The following is a 13,563-nucleotide window of genomic DNA, read 5'->3' on the forward strand; positions in this document are numbered from 1 at the left end:
GTTTGCCATTTTCTATAGCCTTCTGTGTTCCTGGGCACTTGATTTTCCAAACCAGCTGTGAGACCACCAGTGCACTCACTCTTCACAGTGCCCCTGTAGAATATTTGATGACATGCCAAATCTCCTCAGTCTTCTAAGAAAATAGAGGCCTTGATGTGCCTGCTTCACAGTTGCCTTGATATGCTGGCTCCAGGAGAGGTCCACCTATATGTGGGCTCCGAGGAATCTGAAGATACTAACCTACTTCATATAATTCCCACAAAATTGTTAGATTCTATTCCATTGTGGTGTGTTGGAGCTTCAGAGTGCAAATTGTTTTCCTATTTTACAATTTGTTTAAATTTCCTTCATTGACACGAAAGAACTTTGGGAGATTACAGACTCTAAAATCTCTCCTTCTTGATTTCTTCATTTTAATTTTATTTTATATTTACATTTAGATTTACAGCATGGTAACAGGCCCTTTTGCCTGTCCAAATACACCCAACTGAACGGTGGGAGGAAACCAGAGTACCCGGAGGAAACCCACACAGGCACGGGTAGAACGTACAAACTCTTTACAGACAGCATGGGATTCGAACCCCATGGCTGGGGGTGCTGTAATAGGGTTGCACTAAGCACTTCACTAACCATGTCACTAAGCTGTTAATAACATGGCGTTATTACTGTCCAGAGTAAAAGATTCAATTCTGATGAGAACGGAAATTCACGATCAGAACTGTTTTATGTGAGTGATGATGTTTTATGTGAACACTGGAGTTTCCAGTTAGTTATCTGGAGAGATGTTTTAAAAAAAATGCCCGCTTTCATCTAATTGGAGATCCTATCTGTGACCGACCATTTGTTCTCGATATGCAGTTAAATCTTGAAAGGACTCATAGCTTTGGTCATTTTGCACGTAGGGCTTTAAACCTGATGCCAGTGGAGAAGAGGGTCAGCTGTGCAGTGTGAAGGTGGCAACTGTGGCAGTGACAGCAGAATTTTATGAAGGGACGACTAAAAATTTTCACTATTAAGTTGGAATAAATGAGCTAAACCAGCTTCTAACAAAAGTAGCAAGAAGAAAATTTCCTGCAGCTTGGCTTTATTTGAAAGGGATATTGAAACATAGGTGGAAATAAATTTTTCCAACTGCTGGGTAGCCTGAATGGGGACAAAAGTCTAGTTGATTCTTTCATTTAAAAACACTGATACAAGAGATAAATGATAAAGAAATTCTTATAAATTTTAAATTTAAAGTTTGTAATTAAAATTTTTCAATTTAGACCTACAGCACGGTATGTCTCTGATGTCTACACTTACACCATAACTTCGTTCTCTCTGCAATGTCTGACACAATTGAAATGAATGCATACAGCAGTCAGGAAGCACACAATTGATACAAATTTACTAAAGTATCAATGAAATATATTATTGCTTTATCATAATTTGAAATAGTAGCTCTTTTAAGGAAGAGAGAACATCAACAAATAAAGGTCAGAAATTGCATTACTTCAGCATGTACACATTCCTTTCAACCTCCATCTAATCTTATCTTTACTTCAGTACAACTCTTATTATTCAAAACAGTCGGGACTGGACCTATGTCGGATAAACTTTTTTTCTGAGAACTGATCCTTTTTTTAATAAAGGGAGCCCAGTAGCAACAGCAAATCACTTGTAACAGCGTTTAAACCTCAGCAGTCAACAAGGGAGAGCTTTTTAAACTTTAAAATGATGTTTACTTCCCACCAAAAAAAAACGCTGCCAATCCCCACTGAGGCCCCGCTTCTGCCCAGGAACCCGAGGTCCATGCTCCTACCTGGGAGCTCGATGTCCCCGCTCCTGCCCAGAGCCCCGACGTCCCAGTTCCTGCTGGGAGGCTTCTCTCCTTTATGATGTCAGGACAAAGTATTCTTTCGACTGCACGGCTGGGAGACAGTGTCACGCAGTTTGAGAGAGAGAGTTGGAAAAAAAAATTAATAGGGGTAGGTAAATAACAAATGCAAAGAGAGAGGGGAGTGAGTTAACTGAAACAAGGACAATCGTCGTTCTAACTTCGAGTGAATTTTTTTTCCAATCTGTGAGGTCAGTTCAACTCTGAAAAATATTTTGGATAAATGAGGATTTCTGTTTTGTTTTGGATGTCCTCATTTATCTGAAATTTTTTTAAAAACAGATAAATGAGGATTTTGGAGAATCCGATTTGGGATAATCAGTGTTGTACTGTACCTGTAAATTGTGAGACAATTATCATAACATTGCAAATAAAGCTACTTAAGTTTCATGGAAAACAATTGGAAATGGTAGGAAGGAAATTAGATTTTAAAATATTTCCAACCGTTACAGCTTATTAAATTATTTTTATTCAATGTAAAATGAAAGATCAATCATTAATGCAAATTTATTCACGTTTATTTCTATCAAAGTACACCTTGCAACCACAACAACCTTAATAACTGCAGATTTTGGATTTATTGTCAGAGTGCATACATGACATCACATACAACCCTGAGATTTATTTTTCCTGTGGGTGCGGCAGAACCACCACTAATTGGTACTGCAAAAATAAACAGCATAAATATGTAAAGAAATAAAAGAGTTTACAGATAATGAATCTAAACAAACTGACTGTGCAATACAGAGAAAATAAAATAAATAAAGGCCATCAACTGAGTCTCTGAATGAGTTTGACATTGAGGAGTCTGATGGTGGAGGAGTAGCAGCTGTTCCTGAACCTGGTGGTGTGAGTCTTGTGGCACTGATACCTCTTTCCTGATGGCAGCAGCAAGAACAGAGCATGTGCTGGTGGTGTGGGTTTTTGATGATTGCTGCTGCCCTCTGACGGCAGCATTTCCTGTAGATGTACTCAATAGTGGAGAGGTTTTTGCCTGTATTGACCTGGGCTGTGTCCACTGGCTTTGGAGGGCTTTATGCTCAGATGTATTGGTGTTCCCATACCAGACCGTGATGCAACTGGTCAGCAGACTTCCCACCACACCTCTGTTGAAATTTGCCAGGGTTTCTGGAGTCATACCAAACCTCCGCAAACTCCTGAGGAAGTAGAGGCGCTGATGTGCTTTCTTCACAATGCCATTGGTATGTTGGGTCCAGGAAAGATCCTCCGAGATAGTGACTCCAAAGAACCTAAACAACTGCCCTATTATTTAAAAACAATAGGTGATGGAAATCTGAAATCAAACAAAAGTTGTTGAAAATACTCAACTTGTCAGACGGCATCTGAAGACAGAAAAAGAATTAACCATTTTGATGGCTGGTCATCTGTTTTTCTCTTTATTAATATCAACCGACCTGCTGATTATTTATTGCTTGGTCATTCTAAAAGTACAACAGCCAACTTGATTTAAAGTTCTCTTTGGATATTGAATATCTACTTATTACATTCTTCTTTGGCTTGGCTTCGCGGACGAAGATTTATGGAGGGGGTAAAAGTCCACGTCAGCTGCAGGCTCGTTTGTGGCTGACAACTCCGATGCGGGACAGGCAGACACGGTTGCAGCGGCTGCAGGGGAAAATTGGTTGGTTGGGGTTGGGTGTTGGGTTTTTCCTCCTTTGCCTTTTGTCAGTGAGGTGGGCTCTGCGGTCTTCTTCAAAGGAGGTTGCTGCCCGCCAAACTGTGAGGTGCCAAGATGCACGGTTTGAGGCGATATCAGCCCACTGGCGGTGGTCAATGTGGCAGGCACCAAGAGATTTCTTTAGGCAGTCCTTGTACCTTTTCTTTGGTGCACCTCTGTCACGGTGGCCAGTGGAGAGCTCGCCATATAACACGATCTTGGGAAGGCGATGGTCCTCCATTCTGGAGACGTGACCCATCCAGCGCAGCTGGATCTTCAGCAGCGTGGACTCGATGCTGTCGACCTCTGCCATCTCGAGTACTTCGACGTTAGGGATGAAAGCGCTCCAATGGATGTTGAGGATGGAGCGGAGACAACGCAGGTGGAAGCGTTCTAGTAGCCGTAGGTGATGCCGGTAGAGGACCCATGATTCGGTGCCGAACAGGAGTGTGGGTATGACAACGGCTCTGTATACGCTTATCTTTGTGAGGTTTTTCAGTTGGTTGTTTTTCCAGACTCATTTGTGTAGTCTTCCAAAGGCGCTATTTGCCTTGGCGAGTCTATTGTCTATCTCATTGTCGATCCTTGCATCTGATGAAATGGTGCAGCCGAGATAGGTAAACTGGTTGACCGTTTTGAGTTTTGTGTGCCCGATGGAGATGTGGGGGGGCTGGTAGTCATGGTGGGGAGCTGGCTGATGGAGGACCTCAGTTTTCTTCTGGCTGACTTCCAGGCTAAACATTTTGGCAGTTTCCGCAAAGCAGGACGTCAAGCGCTGAAGAGCTGGCTCTGAATGGGCAACTAAAGCGGCATCGTCTGCAAAGAGTAGTTCAGGGACAAGTTTCTCTTGTGTCTTGGTGTGAGCTTGCAGGCGCCTCAGATTGAAGAGACTGCCATCCGTGCGGTACCGGATGTAAACAGCGTCTTCATTGTTGGGGTCTTTCATGGCTTGGTTCAGCATCATGCTGAAGAAGATTGAAAAGAGGGTTGGTGCGAGAACACAGCCTTGCTTCACGCCATTGTTAATGGAGAAGGGTTCAGAGAGCTCATTGCTGTATCTGACCCGACCTTGTTGGTTTTCGTGAACGACTTATTTTTCGAAAACGACTTATTACATTAATGGTAATGTAAAGACTTCCACATTTACCAGCTCGACAATTGTTTTCATTCTTGGCTAGAAATTCACAACTGGAGACATTTTTGTCAAGTTCTGAAACTATTGGTTACAACAGATACCATTTACACCCAATTACCCTACACCCCCGGTATGTTTCAAATGGTGGAAGGAAACCAGAGCCCCCAGGGAAAACCCACACAGACACGGGAAGAACGTTCAAACTTCTTACAGACAGCATGGACTTCGCTGGTGCTGTAAAGGTATTGTGGTAACCATTATGCCAGTCTGAGACAATTGTTTTTAATGTGCATCTGACATATTTAAGAAGCTAAAATTGTGAAGAAGTTCCTCAAAGTTGGTCAGCTCTGATGCAATCTTTCATGCAGGCTTGCTTGATATCTGTCAAATTAGTTGCTTTTTTTTTAATCAGTCAAGTTGACCATTAGCAGACAAATTCTCTGCAACATCGTCAGTAACATTACATCTGTTAACCAAAGTTTACATTAAATCTATAAATTCTCGTATATTATATAATTTTGGTCAGTCCAAGCATGCTTAGCCAGGCACTCAATGCAGGTCCTATACAAATGTTATCTTGGGCCTGAGCATGCTTAGTTTGGATAGATACAGACACGCTACAAAAGCAGCTCACATGTGCAGATGCTCTGCATTACATTGATTATAGAATGAATGCATTGATGCACATATTATTCAAGTAATAGCATAGTGAGTGTACTAAGCTAGGAGGGGTTGTACTAAGCTAGGAGGGGTTGTGTGCACGGAAGGTTGGGTCAGGAAGCTCCAGTGTGATTTGGATGAATTGAGAGACTGGGCAGATACATGGCAAATGCACTACAATGTGGATAAATGTGAGGTTATCCACTTTGGTAATACAAACCGGAGGGCAGATTACTATTTGAATGGCAATAGATTAAGAGATGGGGAAGTGCAGAGAGACCTAGGGGTACTTGTACATCAGTCTCTGAAGGCGAGCATGCAGGTACAGCAGGCGGTTAAAAAGGCAAATGGTATGTTGGCCTTCATATCAAGAGGGTTTGATTATAGGAACAAGGATACCTTACTGCAGCTGTACAGGGCCTTGGTGAGACCCCACCTGGAGTATTGTGTGCAGTTTTGGTCACCTTATCTAAGGAAGGATGTTCTTGCAATGGAGAGAGTGCAGAGGCGATTCACCAGGCTGATACCTGGAATGGCAGGAATGACTTAGGAGGAAAGATTGCGCAAATTGGGATTGTACTCGCTGGAGTTTAGAAAATTGAGAGGGGATCTCATAGAGACGGTCTGGCAGGACCGGACAGAATGGATGCAGATGGGATGTTTCCAATGATGGGAAAATCCAGAACCCGGGGCCATGGTTTGAGGATAATAGGCAAACCATTTAGGACCGAGATGAAGAGGAATTTCTTTACCCAGAGGGTGGTGAATCTGTGGAATTCATTGCCACAGAGGGCAGTAGAGGCAGGTTCATTAAATATATTTAAGAGGGAATTAGATCTATTTCTTCAGTATAAGGGTATTAAAGGTTACGGAGAGAAGGTGGGGACGGGGTACTGAACTTTAAGATCAGCCATGATCTCGTTGAATGGCAGAGCAGGCTCGAAGGGTCAAATGACCTACTCCTGCTCCTATCTTCTATGTTTTAACAATAGCATTTATTGTCTTCAGGAAGATTCAGTACAGCAGAAATGTATCATCAATATCACATCAGCTGCAATACATTCTGGAACATCTGTGGTGTGGGTACAAGCTTAAAGATCGAAGATGCAGAATGACTACACTTATTACAAAACCTATGAGCTCCACTTCGGTTGTAAAATTGGTGACCAAGATAAACCCGGGCTCCTCATATTTGTTGTGCAACATATGCAGTCAACTTGAAAGCTTGGCTCAGAAGTACTCAGAAGTCATTATGCGATTAAACATGCAAAATTCAATTAAGGTTAATTTAATGTTTCTCCAATATCCTGATAAAGAAAATCTGAAATTATCTTTGTGTTCATCTTAAAATTGTCCAACATAATCCTCACATTTTTTTTCAGGAAGAAAACCGTTTTTGAAAAAAAAAATTGTTCTCCAGTGTCATCCAGTGGCTCCGTGAATGCAGAGCTGGGATAAAGGATACAGAGGGTAAAGAGAAGAGAGAAAGACAGAGCTAGAGGAAAGGAGACATAGGGAAAGGTTGGTTGGGGCTAACAGAAACCAGAGAAATCATAGTTAATGCCACCCGGTTGGAGGGTGCACAGATGATGTACGAGGTATGGTTCCTGCAATTTGCAGGTTGTCTGGCAGTGCATGAGACCATGGACAGACTTGTTGTCAAGAGAAAGGGACGGGGAATTGAAAATGGTTGAGGCATCTGGTCCCCCCTAAGGTTGAGGCATCTGGAATTAGAAGGCATAGGTTTATGGTGAGAGGGGAGAGATTTAAAATTTTTACATCTACTTTAAATTTAGAAACGATTTGTTATTCTGTTAGTAACTTTGACAGAGGGGTTGAAAACCTATGGGGACCTTTCCTGAGCTACTTTCAGAACCGCTAGTTTTATTATAAAACCGGTCTTCCAACACTTTATTATATTACTCCAGGCATAAGGTAAACTTTAATTATAGAACTTCAACTTGGAAACGGGATCAAGAGGTTGGGGAGGAAATTAAAATATTTAGGATAAAACTGTTAGCTATTTTGTTACTTTATAGATGTACTCTATAAATTAGATAACTTGATTTCTTAATATTTGACATTTCTGTTGTGCATTCAGCAGTCCACGCTGCTGAAGATCCAGCTGCGCTGGGTGGGTCACGTCTCCAGAATGGAGGACCATCGCCTTCCCAAGATCGTGTTATATGGCGAGCTCTCCACTGGCCACCGTGACAGAGGTGCACCAAAGAAAAGGTACAAGGACTGCCTAAAGAAATCTCTTGATGCCTGCCCCATTGACCACCGCCAGTGGGCTGATCTCGCCTCAAACCGTGCATCTTGGCGCCTCACAGTTTGTTGGGCAGCAACCTCCTTTGAAGAAGACCGCAGAGCCCACATCACTGACAAAAGGCAAAGGAGGAAAAACCCAACACCCAACCCCAACCAACCATTTTTCCCCTGCAGCCGCTGCAACCGTGTCTGCCTGTCCCGCATCGGACTTATCAGCCACAAACGAGCCTGCAGCTGACGTGGACTTTTACCCCCTCCATAAATCTTCGTCCGCGAAGCCAAGCCAAAGAAAAGAAGATGTACTCTATAAATTAGATAACTTGATTTCTTAATATTTGACATTTCTGTTGTGCATTTTAAAATTTTCTATATATATATATATATATATATATATATATCTGATTACTTATGTAAACTTTAATAAAAATATTTAGAAAAAAAAGGAAAAGAACTGAGGGGCAAGGATTTTCCATACAGATGGTGGTGGATAAATGATGCAAGTTGTCAGAGGAAGTGGTCGGAGCAGTTGCAATGACCATTTCAAAACAAAATACATGGATACAAATGTCTTGAGGGATCCGGGCAAAATGCAGGCAAATAGGATCAGCTTAGATAGACATCTTTACTTAATGTCTTTTTTGATATCAAAACCCTCTCAATTTTCCATATTTAACCTGGATCTCTCTTATTCCCCTATTATTCATCATAAATACAGTATTTTGTTTCAGCACTTCGTTTTTTTCTGAACTATTCCAAATGGAATAAATTGAATTAATCCACGAGTTATAGTTTAACTTAGTTTGAACCTTGAGTACATTATACTTGGAGTGCTGTAACCAATTTTCATTAATGTAATGGAAACGCAGCATGAGAAAAAACTTGCTAAAAGGACAAATGTTACTTGCAAAAGCAAGATTATGCCTAATAGGAAAGAATGCACAGGCCGTCATCTTTTCCATTTGAAAAGAGAACACCAAGGGGCACTTAAGCAGAAAGGACTTTAAAATTACAGAAGGTTTTTACAGAGCTGATAGTAAAAAAAAACACAGAAATGTTGGAGCAATTGTGGAGGTCTCGCAGTATCCATGGAAGTAAAGAATTTAGGCCTGAGCCCTTATTCAAGATATGAGTAAAAACCAAGCAGGTGCCTGAATAAAAGAAATGGCAGGAGGAGGAGTACAACAGACAATTGTATATGGAGAAAGGACTAGGGGAATGGAAAGGTGAGAATTGATTGGAAGAGGTGGGGGCTGGCATTTGGCTCCGTGAATGCAGAGCTGGGATAAAGGATACAGAGGGTAAAGAGAAGAGAGAAAGACAGAGCTAGAGGAAAGGAGACATAGGGAAAGGTTGGTTGGGGCTAACAGAAACCAGAGAAATCATAGTTAATGCCACCCGGTTGGAGGGTGCACAGATGATGTACGAGGTATGGTTCCTGCAATTTGCAGGTCGTCTGGCAGTGCATGAGACCATGGACAGACTTGTTGTCAAGAGAAAGGGACGGGGAATTGAAAATGGTTGGCTTCTAGGAGATCACCACTATTGTGGCAGATAAACTTGATTATGCATCTTGGCTCTATGTCAGGTGTTTCTGATGTAATGCAGACCACAATGGGAGCACTAGTACAGCTATCTCAACTACATTTCTTCACACCCACTCCATTCCTTTCTCTCAATTCCTCCGACTCCATTGCATCTGCTCCCAAGATGAGGTCTTCCATTCCAGATCATCAGAAATGTCCTCCTTCTTCAAATAACGTGGCTTCCCGTCTATCACCATCAACCCAGTCCTCACCCACATATCCTCCATTACCTATACATCTGCTCTGGCCTCATGCGGCACCAGGTGCAACCAGGATTCCCTTTCTCCTCATCTACTACCCCTCCAGCCTCCATATCCAATATATTATCCTTCATCATTTCCCCCACCTACTACATGATTCCATTGCCAGACACATCTTCCCTTCCCCTCCTTTCACAGGGACTACTCCATCAGTTACTCCCTCATCCACTCATCCCTTCTTACCATTTTCCCCCTTGGCACCAATCTCAATGACCTGTGCCCACACATCCTCCTTAACTACCATTCAGGGCCACAGTCTTTCCAAGTGAGGCAGCACTTGTGAATATGCAGGGGTCATCTATGGCATTCTATTTTGCCATTGTGGGCTCATCTGCTTCAGAGAGTGGATGTAGACAGGGAGATCGCTTCATTGAGTACCACAGCTCTATTCACCACAATAGCAGGTATCTCCCAGTGGCCACCCATTTCAATTTCCTGCCCCATTTCCTTGCCAACGTCTGTCCATGGTCTCCTGCGCTGGCAAAGTGAGATCACCTGCAAATTGGAGAAACAATACCTCATATTCTGTCTGGGCAATCTCCAAATGGATGGCATTAATACTGGCTTCTCCTGTTAGCCTCCCCTACTACTTTCCCTATAGTTCTGCCTGTCTATCTCTCTATCCTTTCCTTTTTCCTGACTTCTTCTCCATATGCAATTATCTTCTTTTGGCTGTTGGTCTGTAGTCCTACTCCTGCCATTTCTTTTATTCCGGCACCTACCTGTTAACTTGAAGGAGGGCTTGAGCCCAAAATGACCCATGCATGCACAAGACCTTCTTAGTTCCTCCAGTATTTCTAGGTTTTTACTACAATCTGCAGACTTCGTGTTTCATTTGACAGAGCTGATGCTCAGAGTGTTCCCATTTACAGTAAAGAGGAAATTAGAGACCTTTAATGTAAAATGGTAACTAAAAACTCAAATTGAGAATTCAGCAGGAATTTCTAACCAAGAAAGTGATAGGAAATGGAATATACTATCAAGAGGAATAGCTAAGGAGAATAGAGTAGGTATATATGAGAAACTGGAGAACATGAGGGGGAAGGGAACATCAGGTCAGATTTCAGATTTATTGTCAGCGGACATACATGACATCACATGCAACCCTGAGATTCCTTTTCCTGTGGGCGCTAATTGGTAGTTCAAAAAAATAAACTGTACACAGCGTGAACATGCAAACAAATAAAAACTGTAAACAGATAACAAATATAAACAATGTGCAATACAGAAAGAACAAAATAAAATCAATAAAGTGCACAAGAGTCCTTAAATGAGTCTCAGATTTTGTCATTGAGGAGTCTGATGGTGGAGGTGTAGCAGCTGTTCCTGAATCTGGTGGGGTTGAGTCTTGTGGCGCCTTTACCCCTTTCCTGATAGTAGCAGTGAGAACAGATTGTGCGCTGGATGGTGTGGGACTTTGATGATTGCTGCTGCCCCCCAACGGCAGCTTTCCCTGTGGATGTACTTAATAGTGTGGAGAGTTTTACCTGTGATACCCTGAGCTGTGTCCACTATATTTTGGAGGACTTTATGCTCAGGGGTATTGGTGTTCCCATGATGCAGCTGGTTAGCACACTTTCCACCGTACCTCTGTAGAAATTTGCCAGGGTTTCTGGTGTCATACTAAATCTCTGCTAACTCTTGAGGAAGTAGAGGCATTGATGTGCTTTCTTTCCAATACCATTGGTGTGTTGGGTCAGGAAAGATCCTCCAAGATAGTGACTCCCAAATATTTAAATTTACTCACCCTCTCCACCTCTGATTCCCCAATAATCACTGGATTGTATATCTCTAGCTTACCTTTCCAGAAGTCAACAATCAGCTCCTTAGTTTTGGTGACATTAAGTGCAAGATTATTGTTGGTGCACCATTTAGCCAAGTTTTCAATCTCCATTCTGTATGTTGACTCATCCCCTTCCTTTATACAACCCACTACTGTGGTATCATTGGTAAATTTGTAGATGATGTTATTGTCTTAGGTGTAAAGTGAGTAGAGTAGGGGGCTAAGAATGCAGCCCTGTGGTACTCCAGTTCTGATGGAGATTGTGAAGGAGAAGTTCTTACCAATCTTCACTGTTTGTGGTCCAGAGGTGAGGAAATCCATGATCCAATTACACAGAGGGGTATTTGCTGTCATGCTGAAAGACTTAGGAAAACAAAAGTTGGAAGGGGACTCAAGTGGAACATGAATGCATTGGGTAGTATTTACTTCAGTGTCACTGGCCTAAACATCCACACCCTGCACAACCCACGCACTAGACAATGCTACACCATTCAAACTCAGATTGTACATTTGTGAAAACACCAGCGATTCTAAGTTCCTTTCCAATGGACATCCCAGCAATAGGGAGAGAAGAAAAATCTTTTATCAGGAGACACCAACACACCTGGGAAACCTGATACAAAATGAGCCATAGAGTAATGGAGTCAAATAACACAGCTGCATTTTCAAGTGGGAAAAAAAATAAATGCACTTAGATGTTATACTGTTTCATCCTTTTGACTGTCTCATCATTTATCAGATCAGGAATATCTGTGAAAAATGAGCATCATGAAACTTGCTGCACATTAAGGCTCAAAATGCGTATGCCTGACATTGGTTTGATAATAATTTTTTAATTAATTTGCCGTGAAAAACTCTGATCCTATTGGACCTGCGCCTGAGAAACTCCTCAAGGGTGCAAGCCCTGGCATTCTTTGTTCAGGTGAACTTTAAGCAAGTCTCCTTGACACTGCCCATATTTACATCCAAAAGTCTTAGGGAGTGGGTGGAAAGTCTGAGTTTGAGGATTGTCTAATCTCTCAAATCTATTTTTTTTTCTTCTGCATCAGCTTGGAATTATGTACTGCATTCTTCTTGAATGTTTTTTTTCTTAACATTCATGCATTATGTTTACCAAAGACAAAAGTTAAAGAAGGTGAATCATATTTCTGGGGGTGTGGTGTGATTATTTTTGTGAAGTATCAAGCTGAATAAATAAAGGAGGAAAAATACCTGTGATTACTTTTCAAAACTTATAGAGGACCTTAAGACTGACTGAAGATGCCCTCATCTGACAAGCCTAGATTATACGATAAGACCCCGATGAGTTCAAAGTAAACACTGTTTCTGGTATGAAGACTTATTCCTGGACCAGAATCCAATGGTAAAATTCTTCTCTCAAAGGAGCCATTTTTAATTTATTTGCAATCTACTAGCATGAACAAATTTTGATCCAGTAACTTGAGGCAGTTCCATGGTTTCCATATACAGAGACACGTTTGTGTCCCACGAAAGCAGTTGGAGAATTTAATTCCGCTATTAAATAATGTGGAATCAATTATCATAACCATGAAACTATCAGTGTATTGCCAGAACCAAGTTTCAGAGGAAATTTGCTCTATTTATTTGGCCTGGCTGAAATGTGACTCTGAACCAACAGCAATGTAGTTGACTACAGTATTAACTACTGGAGTGATACACCAACGTCTGCAGACACCATGAATGAAGGAAAAACTCAGCAGGTCAAACAGTGTACTTTATATAGCAGAGATAAAGATATATAGCCAATCTTTCAGGCTTGAGCCCTTCACCAAGGTGTGAACAAATCGTAGGCATACCTTGATACTGTTCATACCTTGATAAAGGACACAAGCCCAAAACATTAGTTCTGTATCTTTAACTTTGCTGTGTAAAATACACTGTTTGACCTGCTGAACTTCTCCAGCATTGTGTTTTACTTGACTATGAACGACCCCCTGAAATGATGCTAACAAACATACACAATAAAACCAGATCCACTCAATAATTGTCGATAAATTGGATGGATCCATTTTAAAATATGTACGATTTGTAATATCAGATCTTTGCCATTTTATATCATTATGCCATTTCTTGTTGGCTGGCAGTCATAGAATTGAGAAGACCTCTTCATAAAGTCCCTATGCTGAATTTAACCACTCATTTATTGAAACATAGAAAACAGCAGGAGAAGGCCATTCAGTCCTTCAAGCCTACTTTTCCATTCATTCTGGTTTAAATTCAGTCCCTAATCCTGCATTCACCTGATATCCATTGATTTTTAATATCTAACCTTCTGAATATATTTAATGATTTGGAA

At 41.5% G+C, this 13,563-nt stretch overlaps 1 long non-coding RNA gene across 31 annotated transcripts in view; it reads right to left on the reverse strand.

Annotated features, from left to right (window-relative positions):
- Positions 1–13,563, reverse strand: part of LOC138759331 (uncharacterized) — a 186,920-nt gene that overhangs the window by 120,269 nt on the left and 53,088 nt on the right. For 30 of the 31 annotated variants that reach the window (XR_011354764.1, XR_011354774.1, XR_011354766.1 and 27 more), the window contains exon 2: positions 1,802–1,910. The exons of the other annotated variant lie outside the window; for it this stretch is intronic. This is a non-coding gene — a long non-coding RNA (uncharacterized lncRNA). The remainder of the gene's footprint in view (positions 1–1,801; positions 1,911–13,563) is intronic. 31 annotated transcript variants of the gene reach the window in all.

Source organism: Narcine bancroftii, chromosome 3 (genome assembly GCF_036971445.1).
Source record: "Narcine bancroftii isolate sNarBan1 chromosome 3, sNarBan1.hap1, whole genome shotgun sequence".
NCBI lineage: Eukaryota > Metazoa > Chordata > Chondrichthyes > Torpediniformes > Narcinidae > Narcine > Narcine bancroftii.